Raw genomic sequence first — 16,986 nt, forward strand, 5'->3', positions numbered from 1 at the left:
CATTTTTTCAGTTTAACCATTTATTTTTCAATACTTTCTGCTAAGGTTTTTAGATTGTCTTCTGAACTAAACAAATCATCCGCAAACAGCACACATTGCAATAATTTTGATACCTCACCAGCAGCTTTGCTGCGCCGGAGTGGAGTCTTGTCAGCTGTCTTCTCACCAGGTCAGGCGTGAAGGACACTGTAGCGGTGACCGTGGGGGGGAGGGGGGAGGTCCTCAGGTTGTAGAGGACATGGTGTAGAGCAGGTGGGAGGGGTGGAGTAGGAGGGTGTGAGTTGAGGTGGTGAGGTGCAGACAAAGGGTCTGTAAGGAGGAGGAGGAGGAGGAGGAGGAGGTAAAGTTTTTGTTGGGCAGCCAGCAGCAGAGACTTGTGGGGGATGGACCGCAGTATCAAACCTATTGAAAAATAGGTTCAGATCATTGGCCCGGTCCACACGGCCCTCCAACCCCATGCCACCGGTCTTCTGGAACCCAGTGATGGTTCTCATGCCGCTCCACACATCCCTCATGTTGTTGTGCTGGAGTTTACTCTCCAGCTTTCTCCTATAACTGTCTTTAGCCTCCCTGATTTTGAGTTTGAGTACCCCCTGCACTCTCCTCACCTCATCACGGTTGCCATCTCTGAACGCCCTCTTCTTTTCATTCAGGATAGCCTTCATGTCCTTGGTGATCCAGGGTTTATTATTGGTGTAGCAGGTTACATTCCGAGCAGGGACATTGCAGTCCACACAGAAATTAATGTAGTCCGTGATGCACTCTGTGAGCCCATCAATGTCCTCCCTGTGGGGCTCACAGAGTGCAGGCCAGTCCGTCACTTCAAAGTAGCCCTGCAGTAACTCATAAGCCTCCTCCGACCACTTCCTCACTGTTCTTGTGGTTGTAGGCTTCCTCTTCACCAGAGGCACATAGCAGGGTTTGAAGTGAACCAGGTTGTGATCTGATCTGCCAAGGTGGGGGGAGAGAAGAGGAGGTGTATGCTTCCTTAATGTTAGCATACATCAGGTCCAGGGTCCTCTCTTCTCTGGTAGGACAGCTCACATATTGTTTGAACGTCAGCAGAACTCTATCCATGGTGACGTGGTTAAAGTCTCCCGACATGATGATGAGGGCACTGGGGTGTTGAGTCTGTAGTTTGGAGATGGTGGTGTGAATGATGTAGCAGGCAGATGTTGGGTTTGCAGAGGGAGGGATGTACACGACAACGATGATGACATGTGGGATCTCTCTAGGCAGATGGTATGGACGGAGTCCAACGGCCAGCAGTTCAACATCCGGGCTACAGAGCTGTTCTTTAATCGTGATATGACCGGAATAACACCATCTGCTGTTTACTAGAATGGCAAGCCCTCCTGCCTTTCCGCTTACTGCTCTCGGTGCAATCCCGGTCCGCAAGGACAGTGTGGAAGCCATCCACGGAGATGTTCTGGTCCGTAATGTCCCTGTGCAGCCATGTCTCTGTGAAACACATCAGACTGCACTCATGGTACTCCGGGTGACTCCGCGTTAGCGCCGTTAGCTCGTCCATTTTGTTGCTAAGGGACCGTACATTTCCCATAACAACAGAGGGGAGACAGGGCTTAAATCTTCTCCTCTCCATACGCCCGTCCCGTCTCGACGCTTCCCTATTCCCCCAAAGTTGCTTCCCTCCTCTGTGTCCCCGGTGTGTTTTTCTCCAGAGTTCGGGTGGTGTATTAGCTGGTCTGGTCACAATTCTGGCCGGCATTAGAGCGATCAGCTGTCTAAACAAAGGCAGCATGTCCCGGTGAAAGCGGCATTGATAAAAACAACACTAAAAAAGCACCAAAACTCTCCAAAGCAACCTCGTTACAGAGGGCAGGACAAAAGAGAATGAAAGTTATAAAAGTTTAAAAAAAACTCAAAAGGCTGGAGCAGGTAACAGGCAGCATGCAGCTTTCGCGCATGCACACATATATATTAGCATTTTATTTGGCTGATTGTGTGAAAATGTTGTTATAATTTGCACTTAATTTGGATGGAAATCTGACTAATGAGGAAGTAAAGCCAATTTCAACAAAAACTCAAAGGTTAAGTGGATTCATAAAGAATCATCCTTTACCTAATTGCAAAATGTTTTGAAATATTTTGATATTCATTAACAAGCTAATGGGTACTATTTATTCACTTTTTAATCTATTTTAATTTTAATTTTGAAAATTCTTAATGTCAAATTATGGAAATAATGTCCAGTGGCTTGTACAACAATTATGATCATTATTCATATATAAACTAATCTGAAATGTTTCATATAAACAAATCAATTTTGGTTATGCCCAAAACAATACTTATTACAAGGTTCATTTACTATGTTTAAAAAACAACAACAGGTTATCAATGCTTTCCACTTCTAAAGGACTCAGTGGAAGAGTATTAATATGTAGAAGTAATGATCCACCTTGATATTCCAATATCTCATTTACAAAAAAAGCCCCATTATCTGATGGAACAGAGTGTGTTTGGCTTGCAAAATGATGTTTGGAACAAACTGGAAGTGTGTTCAACCAGCTAGGAACAGAGTGATAATGCTCCCCTGTTGTGGAGGGTGAACACAGATAGGTGGTATATCTGAGTCGCCATTCATCACACCTAACTCCACAAACACTGGAAGAATATGTAAGCAGGCTCAAAAGTTTCTCTTCCAGCCTAACTGGCAATATGGCTCTGTGAAAGGCAGGGAAAGTGGAGACAAGCAAGTGATGCTCTCAGAAGTGTGAAAACGAAAAATCAATCAGCTCCTCCAAACTATACTACAGCATGGCAAAATAATTACCATTGTATCAAGGGACTCTATACAGACAGAAAGAAAAGTCTGTGTGTGAAAGAAATCAGCTATAAAGTATATGTGCATTTGAGATTGCATTGTTGATTCTAATATATAAAGAGACTTTTTTGATCAAGTTGTAGAGACTAATACTTCAATGGGAGCTGGTTTGCTTGTGTCCCCGGGGCAGTGTTTGTTCAAGAGAATCCCCACATAAAATACTAATCTAGATTGCCGGCTGTTCATGTACCAGATAGTGACGGCAGCGCCAGAAGTTCCACCAGATGTCCCCCACCTTCCGCTTTGTTTGTGTTTGCATTATACTCCGGACATATCGAGGAACATTAACCAGAACCTCTGAGCAACGTTACAAGCTGAAAATGGTACGTTTTGAAGAAAATTTGGATCGTGCAACAAGCCTGCTTGGTTTGTTCGGGGAATGATTGTAAAAATGTACAAATAATATGTTTGAGGCATTTACTCTCCAACTGGGACATTTTGGGACCTATTGGCAGGGATTTGCTATGGACGGCGATACACTGGTAACCATGTATCCAGCTAATTTATGTAGCTCATGTTACTGTATTCTGTGAACAGTTAACTTCATTTAATAGGTATGTATGTGACTTTTTCTTTTGCGGGGTGCAAATGTTCCAGCTAAACAAGTTCCTTCCCAAGACCATTTTGCAGAGACACGGTCACTGCATCCGGAGCTTAGCGCCCAAGACGATTGCCAGACCTATCTCCACAGCTGCGGATTAAGGTCTGGCTCCTCTACACATACATTCCAGGATTGGAGGGTTGTTTGCATTTCCTTGAACCAATCACAGTCGTCTTGGGCGGCGCTAAGCTTCGGTCACAAAGACGGTGGATCTGCAAAATAGTCTGGGGAAGGAACTTGTTTTGGTGGAACATTTGCACCCCGCAAAAGAAAAAGCCACTTACAATATTAAATAATGTAATTTTATGTAATTTCTGAACTGTATGTATTTCTAATGTATTTATTATCTAGCCCTCCTTCCCTTTCCCTAAGTGGCTATGCCACTTGCCAGGCCACCATTGTAAATAAGAACCTGTTCTTAATGACTTGCCTGTAAAAATAAAGGTAGCACCAAACACAATAACACAATAAAGTAACGTAAGCTATATAAATTAGCTGGAAACAGCATTTGCTCTTACCAGTGTATCACACTGTGTATTTCGTCCATAGCAAATCCCCACCAATCAGTCCCAAAAACGTCCCAGTTAGAGAGGAAATGCCGTAAATATATTCTTTGTAAATCTTTACAATCATTTCCCGAAATAATCAAGCAGGCCTGCCTTGTTGCACGATCCAAATTTCAGCGTGTAGCTTGCTAGCTTGAAGTTTGTGTTGTTTCCCCGAAGAGAACGGAGTTAGACAGCAGCAACACACATCCAGCGATTATCCTGGAAATTGTTGTCGATCCAGACTAATAATGCAATTATCCATCTGCAGTTAAATCAAAATTATCATCAAATCTCATGAAGGTCTTCTCCAATGATTTAGACATGTTATTGTATTTTTGCAGTAAGTTATCGCAATTAACAGTTTACATTACATTTACTGTAATACTTTTTTAAAGTAAAAAAGCTTTACCATAAGTGTGCTTTACAGCAGTGGTTCCCAAATTTTTTTCCTTGGCGCCCCCCCCCTACTCATGTCTAAGAAAAGCTGAGCAAGAAAGAAAAACGTGTTTTAAAGTATGATAGCTTACTGTAATGTCACAAAACTAATTGAAGACAGTGGCCTAAAGAAATAACATAGAATTCTGTACAATACACACATTAAGCACATGTGCATCATTTTAGTGCCAGCCATAAACTAGCGAAAAAAATCATTAATCTTCATTCATGGTGGTATGATGGTGGGATCCATGTTGTGCTAATTATGGTTTAAAGAAATAGAGGGACAATGTCAGAGGTCCTAAGATGGTCAGGGGGTTATCTACATGTTTAAATCAACAAGTAGGCTAACAAATTAAGATGATGTAACAATTGTCCAGACACATCAAATCAGTGGCAGTAGGCTAGTGCTTTATTCACGTGTCTGGTCCCACACACATTTAATATCATACTTTGGATCTTGTTTTTACATTTGGTTGAAATCTTGATTGTGCAGCTGTTGACCCAAGCACAGTGTTGTGTTCTCCCGCTGACATTAACTGTCAGATCCACGCCTTCAACACACATTGCTTTTTGTATAAAGTGGCTCCAAGGATAAAAGGAGAGTTGTTTCTTCTGTCAACTCATCCCCCTGGTTAAATGACTCCATTCGTTATTTCTGGCGTAAATGTCGGAGGGCTGAACAACAGTGGAAATCCACCAAGCTCCATGTTTGAACGTCTCTATCACAAAATCCTCTTAACTGAGTTTAACAATATGGTTAAGGAGGCGAGGGCATCTTATTTTGCTAACCTAATTTTGGTTGCTATGCCATTATTTGAATAATATTCGAAGATTTAATGCTCAAATGCAGCCTGACGGTGCTTGGTTAGCACAATGACATCATGTTTTAAAGCACAGCCGAAACAATTTGTCAAAAAATAAAATAACAAAAGTGTTAGCCACGATGCTAACGGCATTGATACTAAGCCAAACGGTGCTGTCACTGCTATCGAACGTTGTCACTCACTGGAAATCCAAAATACTTCCACACCGGTGACTTCATTGAAAGAGGAGGGAGTTCAAGTTCTGTCGATGGGTCTCCTGCATCTGCAGTTGCCATGCTATCTTTTGACTGGCTGTAGCTAAGTTAGATGAGTTTGACTCGCAGCACTTCAACACGTGTGTGTTTTTTTCCGCTTGACAAGCCGACTGGACGTGACATGGGGGCGTGGCAGCATCGACGATTCCATTTTTTTATTCGAAGTTCGAGATTGTGACTTAATTTCGGTCGATTTAGAATTAAAATCGAAATCATGTCACCCTTACTGACGTTAGTAGCTAACGTCAGAGAAACCTGTAATCTTGGTTGCAGATGTAGTTAATTTCCCCCCAATTTTGGATCACATTCCTGCTGGAACATGTTCAGTTGTGTAATAATTGGTTTAGAATCCTTTATTGGTGATTCTTCACATTATAAACTCCTGTTGGGGTGGCAGGAGCTCAGTCAGTAGGGAGTTGGGTGGGAAACCGGAGGGTCGCTGGTTCAAGTCCCCATACGGACCAAAGTATGGTGGTGGACTGGTAGCTGGAGAGGTGCCAGTTCACCTCCTGGGCACTGCCAAGGTGCTCTTGAGCAAGGCACCAAACCCTCAAATGCTTGACGCACCTGTCCATTGACAGCTGCAGTACCCTCACTCTCACATGTGTTTCATGCATTTCAGGCCTGTGTGTAATGTGAATTCTAACAACAGAGTGAAAACATTGTAATTTCCCTATAAATTATTATTGTAAACTATGTTGCAGACAGTCAGCTGCAACGGACTGTACAGAGGGTCTTTCACAGAGGGAGAGTACAGGTGCAGGAGCCATGGGCGGTATGATAAAAATAAAGTGTTTATTCCTCTGCCTATTTGAAGCACCACTGACCATACCAATTTACCCATTTCACTTTAAGTTGGCAACTGTTTTTGGCCTCTTGACCAAGTCGCAGATTACATGAAAGACACTGCTTCTTATCGTGCAAAGTGGATTAGACCAGGACTAGGTCTTTTTTTTCCTTCTTTTTTTATAGCAGTGATGATGGCAGACCATGATTGAAGTAAACAGGAGAAAGGAGAAAACGGCGATAACAATTATGTCAGGTGTTGAAGTTATTGTTTTTGAATCTGAAAGGTCCAATATGTAATATATTTACTGTAATAAATCCAAAAATGACCCCAGTGCGCAATCACTGCAAGTATTCAGTGATTGATATCATTTCTGTATACTAGCTGCAAAAACAGTATGTCATGAAGATTAGTATGTCGTACTGTATACAATTAGTATGTAGTATGGAATTGGGGCATAACACTTTAGTCGTCAGGTCAGGGCCCATTTAAAAAAAAATCTGGACTTACTCCCCATTTCCAGCTTAATCTTAATTAGTACATTTAGTATATAAGGGGAATGAAACTTATGTCCTCTCATTGTCATCACCTGCAATTTATAATATTACCAAGAGATAGATAGATAGACAGATAAATACTGTATTGATCCCCAAGGGGAAATTCAAGAAACCAATCACATCCAAGTAGAAATACAAGACATTATCATCTGAGCATATGCTACATTTATACCTGTCTCTTTTAGCTTTGGAACATTGTCATTGACTTAATTATGTTGATGGTTAGTTTTTTTGTTTGATGATTGGTCACAATCTGACCTATTCATGCTTGTATCTCAAGTGGCAGATGTAATGGCAATGTGGAATGTTGCCTGGTTTAGATTAGGTAACCTGACAAATGTAGAAACAACACTTCACATTTTCAATGGCAGCATTGATAATTGTGAAATAGTGGTGTGTTTGTAGTAAAAGCTTCTAGCAAAAAACAGCATAACCAGTATGTATTCTAAGGGTAAATACTAGTGATGTTCAAATCAAGCATCGTGAAGCAGTTTATTTATTTTCTGAACCCAATTAATATTGCTCTCGGTTCAACAATGGGTTGAAAGCACACTGAATTGCCATTCCTTGAGCCTTTTTCTTTGAACCAGGAGCGCCATCTAGTTGGGTCAACAAATACAACTACTGAGGCTTCATTAAGACATCCCTAGTCCAAATGAAGCTTCTATACAACTAGGAGCTTAAGCTTCATGAACCATTAGTTTTATTTGTTGACCCAACTAGATGGCGCTCTTGGTTTAAAGAAAAAGGCCCATGTGGGCACATGTATTATTCGCTCTAATCACTCGGCTATCGGGTGGCCCAAAGTTTGAAATCAATCTAAATATCTTTATTCCTGAAACGTAAAATTATATTAAGAGTCCTATGATTCATGTACTGTTAAATAAAGTTGAAATGGACCATTACGTTAAAAACAAAAAAAAAAGTATTCATTCTACAGGTTAAAACAAACCAATGCCAAAATATCTTTAAAAAGTCCAGACCATGAATGCTAAACCCTTTGTCCTGCTGCTGGGAGATAAGGACTACTCCCAGGCATTCAGTATTGCCAATGGAGAGGTAATGGAGCATAAGCCTTGGCTTGCTGCAGTAGATGCATGCTAAAATACCCCCAGCAGTGTTCTATAGTCAAGGAATTCTTGCAGATGGTGGTGTATGAAACGCCTGGTCTCCTGTCTCCAGTTATCATATTCCTAATGGAGGACATCCATTAATGTTGTTTAGGGTTAAACAGTTTTTTTTTTAGAGGGGTTACAATAGATGTCCTCCTTTATATATTTTTTTTCATCTCTATATCTTATTTATATTTTGTATTGGGGTAACATAAATGTTAGCTTCTCCAACAGGCTAATATCAACTGCACTTTGAGTAAGCGAGTAAGTTCCACAAGTTAACTTCATCCACAACTGACACACAACAAGAAAGAATATTAAGCTATTTTTTCTTACCTAAAATGTGTGGGCAGCAGTTGAACCCTTCTTGTAGACGTTATACACCTATATTTGTCTTTTCATATTGAGACCTGATACGTTTTCTCTTTCTGCATGCTTTTAATGCAACTTCAGCACCGTATATAGTACATATTTATGCACACAATATACAGTGTATAAATATATATATGTTAGGGCTGTCGGCATTAATGCGTTAATCACGATGCGATGCGTCGTCACTTCACAGGATACTATTTTGCCGTACTTCCTCGTAACACATCCTGCTGCTGCAGGAATAGCAACGCCGATTTCGGTGCCTCATTCTAGTGCCACTGATATGTCTGCACTTCTCTCTGATGCTCTGAAACAGACGTTACAGGAAACAGAAACACCGCTGCACATGACGCTAGTTAACACTATGCTTGACAGCAGCTAACGTTAGCCTACCGCTAGCTAGTAGCTGGATTAAACACGGTTAAAATGCTGACAGCTAACGCTAAACTGTGTAAAGTGTGACTGTGTTTTACTGTAGAGGATTCAACACCGGCATGTAACAATCTGCAGCTGCCGTTGTCGAAAAAACACAGATGGTGCGTTCAGTGAAACTGGTAATTTACAGCCTCGTGGTGCATTCAAAGTTGTTGTTAAATTCAAATGTGTGACTAGATTAAATATATAATAAACAAATACAAATCTTAAAATCAAGTTCATAAAGTCACTTTCTTTGCATTCATTTGATTCCCAATCAAGATCCACTGGTAAGAATGGCTTTCAATTGTTAATATGTACTTAAAAACTGTTCTGAAATGCAAAATAATACAATTTTAATCATGTGATAAAACATGCGATTAATTAACTATATATTCTTAATCGCGATTAAGAAAATGTAATCGTTTGACAGCCCTAATATATACACTGCTGGTCAAAAGTTTTAGAACACCCCAATTTTTCCATGTTTTTATTGAAATTCATGCAGTTCAATGTCTTATTGTACTCTGAAATGAAAGAATAGAACAAATAAACAATTGAAGTTAAAAAAACAAAACATCGAATCAATTTATAAACCAAAATGTATTCTGAACTTTTGACTCATCAAAGTAGCCCCCTTTGGCAGATATAACAGCTGAACACACTCGTGGCATTCTTTCTACAATGGAAATCAAATATTCTATTCTGTCCAGTTCATCCCAAACCAGCTCAATGGGGTTTAAGTCTGGTGACTGTGCTGGCCACTCCATGTTTTTAAGCTTACCATCTTGTTCTTTTTTCCTAAGGTAGTTCTGGCATAGCTTGGACTTATGTTTTGGGTCAGTATCTTGCTGTAGGATGAACCCCTGACCAACTAGGCGCATACCAGAGGGTAGTGCATGGCGCTGCAAAATGCTGTGGTAGCCGTTTTGGTTCAGGGTGCCTTTCACTTGGTACAAATCACTGACCCTGGATCCAGCAAAACAGCCCCAGACCATCACGCTTCCTCCTCCATGTTTGACAGTTGGTGTCACACACTGAGGAACCATCCTTTCGCCTACTCGACGGCGTACAGAAATCCTGCGTGATGAACCAAAGATTTTCAGATTTTGATTTATCAGTCCATAACACCTTCTTCCAGTCTTCAGTAGTCCATTGGCGGTGTTTCTTGGCCCAGGCAAGCCTCTTTTTCTTATTCTGACGTCTTAGCAGTGACTTTCTTGCTGCAACTCGACCTATCAAACCTGCAGCTCGAAGTCTTCTCTATACAGTTGAAACTGAGACTCGCTTATTACGACCACTATTAAGCTGTGCTTGAAGCTGTTGTCCTGTGAGCCGCCAACACCTGTGGGAATTGGTAGCACCAACTTTCAAAGCTTGATCAACCTCCATTGCTGCAAAACAGCTTTACGTTGTTAACCCATTTCTTGTTACCTGAAAAAGGCCTTTTTGTAAAATTCTGAAATCTACATTATTCAGTTTTGGGTTACCTTACTTTTTTTTAACTTCTGGCAGTTCCACACTTGCCTTTGTACAATTTCAAGCTATTCATTGGACTTGAACTGCTAAAATTTCAATAAAATTCGGGGTGTTCTAAAACGTTTGACCAGTATTCAGATTGACCAGTACTCAGATTGTTTTCTCTCAGCTGGCAGCAAGGCTTCATGAGGCAGGTCAGGCTCAGGCCTACATTGATCTAAGTGACAGGCCTGAGAAAACTATTTGGCCCTGACAGAACACTAACTCAGGGAAAAGTGCACATCATACCTCCCTCCCAGGCAGAGATGTACAGTGGCTGTCTTTACGCTGTACAACGGCCTGTTTCCATCACTGGTACTCAGAAACCACACGTTGAGCGAGGCAAAAGATTTCCTGTCAGAGTGAACAAAGTGTGTGTGTGTGGGTGTGTGGGCACCTTTCTTGTCACCTCATGCCTCACTCTCCTTCCACTTCAGCTTCTCAGGGATTTCTTAATGACATTCCACTTTAAGCTTTCCTGTGACCCGTCAATCATTAAAGTTAAAACAAAAGCACTGCACACTTGTCGTTTAACAGCAGGGCTCTTCAACTAATGCTTTTCCGCTTCCAGAAACACTTACAGATACATTCCCCTTTTAACTGAGCAGATGCATCCTGCAGAAATCTCTTATCTATCATTCTTAAATGGTTATCCCAATCTCACATAGAACAGTTGGCATCCTCTTGTTCAACAGCCACCAATTCTCCGCCCCCCCCCCCTCCCTCTTTTACCCCCTGCGGACCAGCGAACGCTGCAACAAATGTCTTAATGGCTGCATTTGTTCACTTCTCTCCTCCACAACGTCATGAATTTTAAATGGCTCCTGTTTAATTTACTGCTGCAGTATGTCTGGTATTTTGCAGAAAACGCTGAGGGCGAGCAGCCTCTCTCTGTGGAAAGTAAGAGGCAGCGCTTGATTTTGAACTCACTTTATCAGTCGACGCATGCAAAAATCTCTGCTATTCAACAGGTAATCAGTAATGCTAAGAAAACCCGAGGCAAGTGGGAATATCTCAGAGTAAAAGTCACCATGGATCCTCCATCTGTTGGAGCATATGCCCGGTGTCACCTGGCTGCATGGAAAATAGGCCTTGATGTTGCTGCATTGTTATTCTTTGATATCTTTTATTCCATCTTCCACTGGTTTCTCTTCTACATCTGCTCTCTGGCCTCCTCTGATCTTAAAGTGCTCATATTATGCTTTTTGGCTTTTTCCCTTTCCTTTATTGTGTTATGTATCTTTTGTGTGCATGTTATAAGTTTACTAAGTGAAAAAGCCCAAAGTCCACCCCAAAGGGACTTACCATCTCCAACAGAAAACACTGTTCCAAACTGCTCCAAACAGCTCTATTGTAGTCCAGCCTTTACTTCAGAGACACACGTGGTCACTTTGTAACACACGTTATAATGCTCGCCTAGCTGCTAGTGTGGCACGCCCTCATACTCTGCTTCTGACTGGCTAGTAGTCCTTACCTAGATACTGTCAGGGCACGCCCTCATACTCTGCTTCTAACTGGCTAGTAGTCCTTACCTAGGTACTGTCAGGGCACGCCCTCATACTCTGCTTCTAACTGGCTAGTAGTCCTTACCTAGCTACTGTCAGGGCCCGCCCTCATACTCTGCTTCTGACTGGCTAGTAGTCCTTACCTAGGTACTGTCAGGGCACGCCCTCATACTCTGCTTCTGACTGGCTAGTAGTCCTTACCTAGGTACTGTCAGGGCACGCCCTCATACTCTGCTTCTGACTGGCTAGTAGTACTTACTGCGCATGTGCAACTCCCAACAAAGATGGAATAGAAGTGTGAAGCCTCACTCTGTAGCTAAAACAGAGAGCTCAACACACAGGGTGTAAAGAGGAGCTGCAGCAATGTGCAGTACAACAAAAATATGTTTTTTGAAAATTAAACCATGTAAACCTATTCTGGTACAACCTCTAAATACACAAACTTGAAAATGAGCATAATATGAGCGCTTTAAAGTCTTATCATAACACAGGTTTCTGGTCTGGTTTTGACTTATTTGTTTGCCCTTTAAATGGACTGTGAGGAGATCTCAACGCAAAGAGCCTAGTTGCTGTTTTGGATTGTCTCAGTGAATTCAACTGTTGGATGGCACACCATTTCCTTCAACGGAATAAATCAAAATCAGAATTTATATTGTTCAGTCCCCCAAACCCCTTATTGAGAGTGGCCATGGTCACTTGTCTGCTCATGGAAAACCCACTGCCACACAGCCATGATTCTTAAGAGACAGAGTTGGAATCTTACAATAGTAATTAAACAAATAATGTTTGTCTTATTTATTAAAAAGTGGTCATTAATAGGTTAAGGAGTTGTTGTGCTTGTTGTCTTCTCTCTCTCTCTCTCTTTCTCTGTCCCTCTCCTTTTCTGCTGCATGGCTGTAAGCCAGGATTTGTATTCTTGTCTCTGTAACTAATTTACCACTTACCCTGCATGGCATACTGGTGTTTCAGCCTAAGAAAGCAGAAAGAAAGCAAAGATTTCCATCTTTCTCAAAAATAGCACTGATTGTGTAATAGAGGGAAAAACACACCAAAGTGAGCATGCTTGTATTTACTGGGTAATTTTGGATTTGCTGGAGTGAAGATAATTAGCATTCATTTCTCCCATCTCCTGTTCCACACAGAGAGTTAGAGGATGGGAAATTGGGAGGCAACAGGTAGATGCTTTTATTATTTGCCTCACTGTCAAACACATTATCCATGGCTGAGAAAACAATGCAGTTCCAGTCTTGGAGCAGAATAGGAAGCAGTGATTTAGTCACACACTGCTCATTTGCAGTAACAGAAAGCCACGCTCAGCATCACGTCGCACTGCTCCGCAACTTTACAAAACTGATTAGAGAGGAATGAGTCAGGAGTGACACAGACAGACGACTGCAATGATCTTTCAAGCGTTATTCATCTTTAAAGTTGGTAAATCTAAAACTTGTCTTTGTGTTCACTACATTTACACTGGAACAAGTAAAACTTGCATTAACCAATACATTCATGTTAAATATGTATGTGTATGTGAAAGCGGTTACAAGTAGTGATTCATTTCACATGATTGAAGTATAGAGAGTCTCTCCCCTTCCGGTGGATCTCATGGGACCTTATGAAAAAATATGAATGGTAGTGAACGGGGAGAGGCAAATCATTTTTTGATCCCGTTTGAATGGGCCATGGATTACAAATTTGATGTTCATCAATTTAAAAGATAATTTTTTCAACCTAAGAAAGTCTCAGTTAGCCATAGGTTTGTCATATGACCACTTAGTTTTGTGTGAAACCGCTCAGTGAATCTCTCGTCTCACACAAGTTACGTCACCTAGCTTGATGCTCAACTTGCTCGCTAGCTAGCTAGCATAGCTCTGTTCCACAACACATGTAACGTTATCTTACCGGATTTGTTTTTATCCAGTGAAGTGTTTTCAGCAGATAAGCAAAAGAGCAAGCGAGATCCTCTGCTCGTTTGAGTAACGTTACATCCCCGGACACACAGACATCGTAGCTTCAGCGAGACGTCATCCATGCGACTTTGAAGTGTGAAGTCTTATACTTCAAACAGTTTAACAATAAACGATAGTTACACTATTGTAACTCAGATTCTATGAGTATAGGCTTCGCCCTCTAAGCCATGCTATTGGGTTTATCCCTTCGCGCAGTCGTGAAGATTTTCTTTCCCGCTCTTGCGTACTGCTTGGGCTTCAACTACGTCTGCAAATACTGCATATAAACAGAGCGGACTCCCGTTGCTCTGCTCCCAACATAAGCTTTTTCTTCAGCTAATGTAACCGAGCAGGTGGCCCGAATCTTAGAGGGCTACGCCTATACTCATAGAATCTGGAGTTACAATAACGTAACTATTGTTCTATTTCGTATAGGCTTCGCCTTCTAAGCCACGCTATTGGGTTAAGCTGATGTAGTCAATGCCACCTGCGCACCCAGAGCCTACAAATGGAACATAGGCTAAACTTTTTTTCACCTCTCTGTCTCTCTCTCTCATGCACTGACTGTATCAGATAAGCCGTTATCTTGATAACGGAGCCTGCCATGGTAATGACTTGGCCTAGCTGGCTGTAAGGCCCAAGCCGTGAGTGCAGGCGTGCATGAATGGTGAGGGTAGTACATGATTGATATAATTATAGGACGCCCGTAGTTACTCCCAGCCACCCAGAGTGGGCGGCACATCATGATTGTAGGCGTGCATGGTAGAGACAAAATATCCAGCAGACAGAAACGGATGAAAGGGCATGGGGATGCCCAGGAGGCCACTGCGCAGATGTCGGCTACTGACATGCCTCTGAACAGAGCCGCTGATGACGATAGTGCCCTTGTAGAATGTGCCCCGGATGCTCTGGGGGCTCCGCCCCTCCGTGTTATAGGCCTGGGTGATAGCCTCGCACAGCCAGTGAGACGTACGCTGTTTTGACAGAGCCGCTCCTTGGGAGTGTTCCCTATAGTGTACAAACAGCTGCTGTGTCCGCCTTATGTCCACTGTGCGTAAAACGTACTGTGATAACGCACGCACCGGGCACAATTGGTGGAAAACCTCCTCCGCGTCATTGTTATGAGGCAGGGGGAAAAAACCCTGGAGGGAAAAAACCCTTGACCAAAAGGAATTTGTTAAAATTTTCGGTGTGAAAGAGGGGTTAGGCTGTAGGGTGGCTGCGCTCCCGTCCCCTCTAATGGAGAGACAGAACGGCGAAACTGACAGTGCACATAAGTCGCTCACTCTCCTGGCTGACGTCAAGGCAAGGAGAAGCGCTGTTTTTAGAGACAGCAACCTGAGAGGGACTTGTGCCAAAGAGGCTCCCCAGAGCTCAAAGCACCAGGGCCAGATCCCATTGGGGTGTGAGAGAGCGCACGGCGGGTTTCTGTCGTCTGACCCCTTTCAAAAAACGCTTTACTAGGGGGTGCGCAAAAACCGTCCTGTCTCCATAGCCTTCATGGCAGGATGAAATGGCTGGTGCGTAGGCTTTGACTGTGGACGGAGCCACAAATTCGTTATCCACCAATGTTTGGAGATAAGTCAACACGAGAGGCAGGGGACATGATATGGGGTCTGTTTCCCCAATACTTAGACTTGTCAAATCAGGACTAAATTATCCCAGAGAGGCTAAAGAGTCTTAAAAACAGATTTCAGATTAGTAATGCTTTTATAGCAGGTCCACTGTTTTATTTTATTGCCACAGCATGGCCTTTGCTAATTGACATTCAACGTAGAAGTCCACGTCTCTCCATGTAATTTCTTATATCCATGAGCAGGTCTTCCTTCTCACTTCAAAAGAAAAGTAGAAAAAGTTATTTTTACCTTTTGGAGATCAATCAAAATATCTTCATAGATTTGCCAATGGTTTAATTTACTCTTCAAATCCTTCTCCTTAAACATAAGTGTTGTTCTCTCACCTTTCCTCAGAAAAAGAGGCAGGACTGAGTAATTATTAAGATTTTTTTTTATTCATACTTCATAGGCCATTGTCTCAGGTGAGGAGCAACCCCACTTTACTTCTGGGGAACGCTGGGTCCCAATCTTCTTTGATGATGAAACCCAGCTGGACAGGATTGTGAAATACCTGTCAAACTTCCTCGACAGCTGTGACACACTCTCTGATAAAGTGTGCACCATGGTGTCTTCTGACAGGATCAAATGCATCCTAAATGTGTTGCTGTCAGAGGTAGGTCCACAGCAGTTCCACATTATATTCATGAAGACATTTTTTTTTCTATGACTTAAAGTGGATATATGTAACTTTCAGTTTGTGTTGATTCTAGCGGCCACTTTGGACAAAAGTGGTAGTATTTTCACCACACCTGCTGTCGTAAAGGTCTTTTCTTTACGGTGCTGTATTGCCCACTGTAGATTACCAAGTTTGCGTTACCCTGTTTACACAAGTACAGGGGAAGACCTGCTCATGGATATAATAAATGACATGGAGAGACGTGGGTTAATTCTTGTCCAGTTTTGACAAGTTTAGGTGTAGTGGTTTTGGATCTGGACCTGGTCCAATGTGGTCTACATATGCAAAAAACAGTAAAATCTCCCTTTATTGCATTTTCACAAATAGAATAAAGCTTTCACAAATCTGAAACTGTGTTTTTAAGACTCTTTAGACTCTCTGGGATAATGTAGTCCAGATTTGACAAGTCTAGGTATTGCGGTTTTGGATCTGGACCTGGTCCAATGTGGTCTATATGTGAATAAACAGTAACATCTCCCTTTATTGCATTTTCACAAATAGAATAAAGCTTTCACAAATCTGAAACTGTGTTTTTAACACTCTTTAGACTCTCTGGGATAATGTAGTCCAGATTTGACAAGTCTAGGTATTGCGGTTTTGGATCTGGACCTGGTCCAATGTGGTCTATATGTGAAAAAAACAGTGAAATCTCCCTTTTATTGTGTTCTCATAAAGACAATAAAGCTTTCACAAATCTAAAAGTGTATTTTAGACATAGTTATAAATTTACCTTAATGACTAACACTAATTCAATACAGTAAGAGGTTCAAAAAACGGAGGGTCAGTCACTTAGCAATGTAAATTATGTTTCCCTGCTGAATCGGACAGTTTTAACTTCCCCTTAAATTTCCCCTTAACTGCCGAATCGGAAGTTGCGAATCGGATGCCAACTTCAGCGTTGTGCAAGTTAGTGCATGAAATTAGCTCTGTAGGAAGAGTATTCCACTGATTTATAGCCACAAAGGAGAATGAT

This window comes from Sander vitreus, chromosome 22, assembly GCF_031162955.1.
Source record: "Sander vitreus isolate 19-12246 chromosome 22, sanVit1, whole genome shotgun sequence".
Classification (NCBI taxonomy): Eukaryota; Metazoa; Chordata; class Actinopteri; order Perciformes; family Percidae; genus Sander; species Sander vitreus.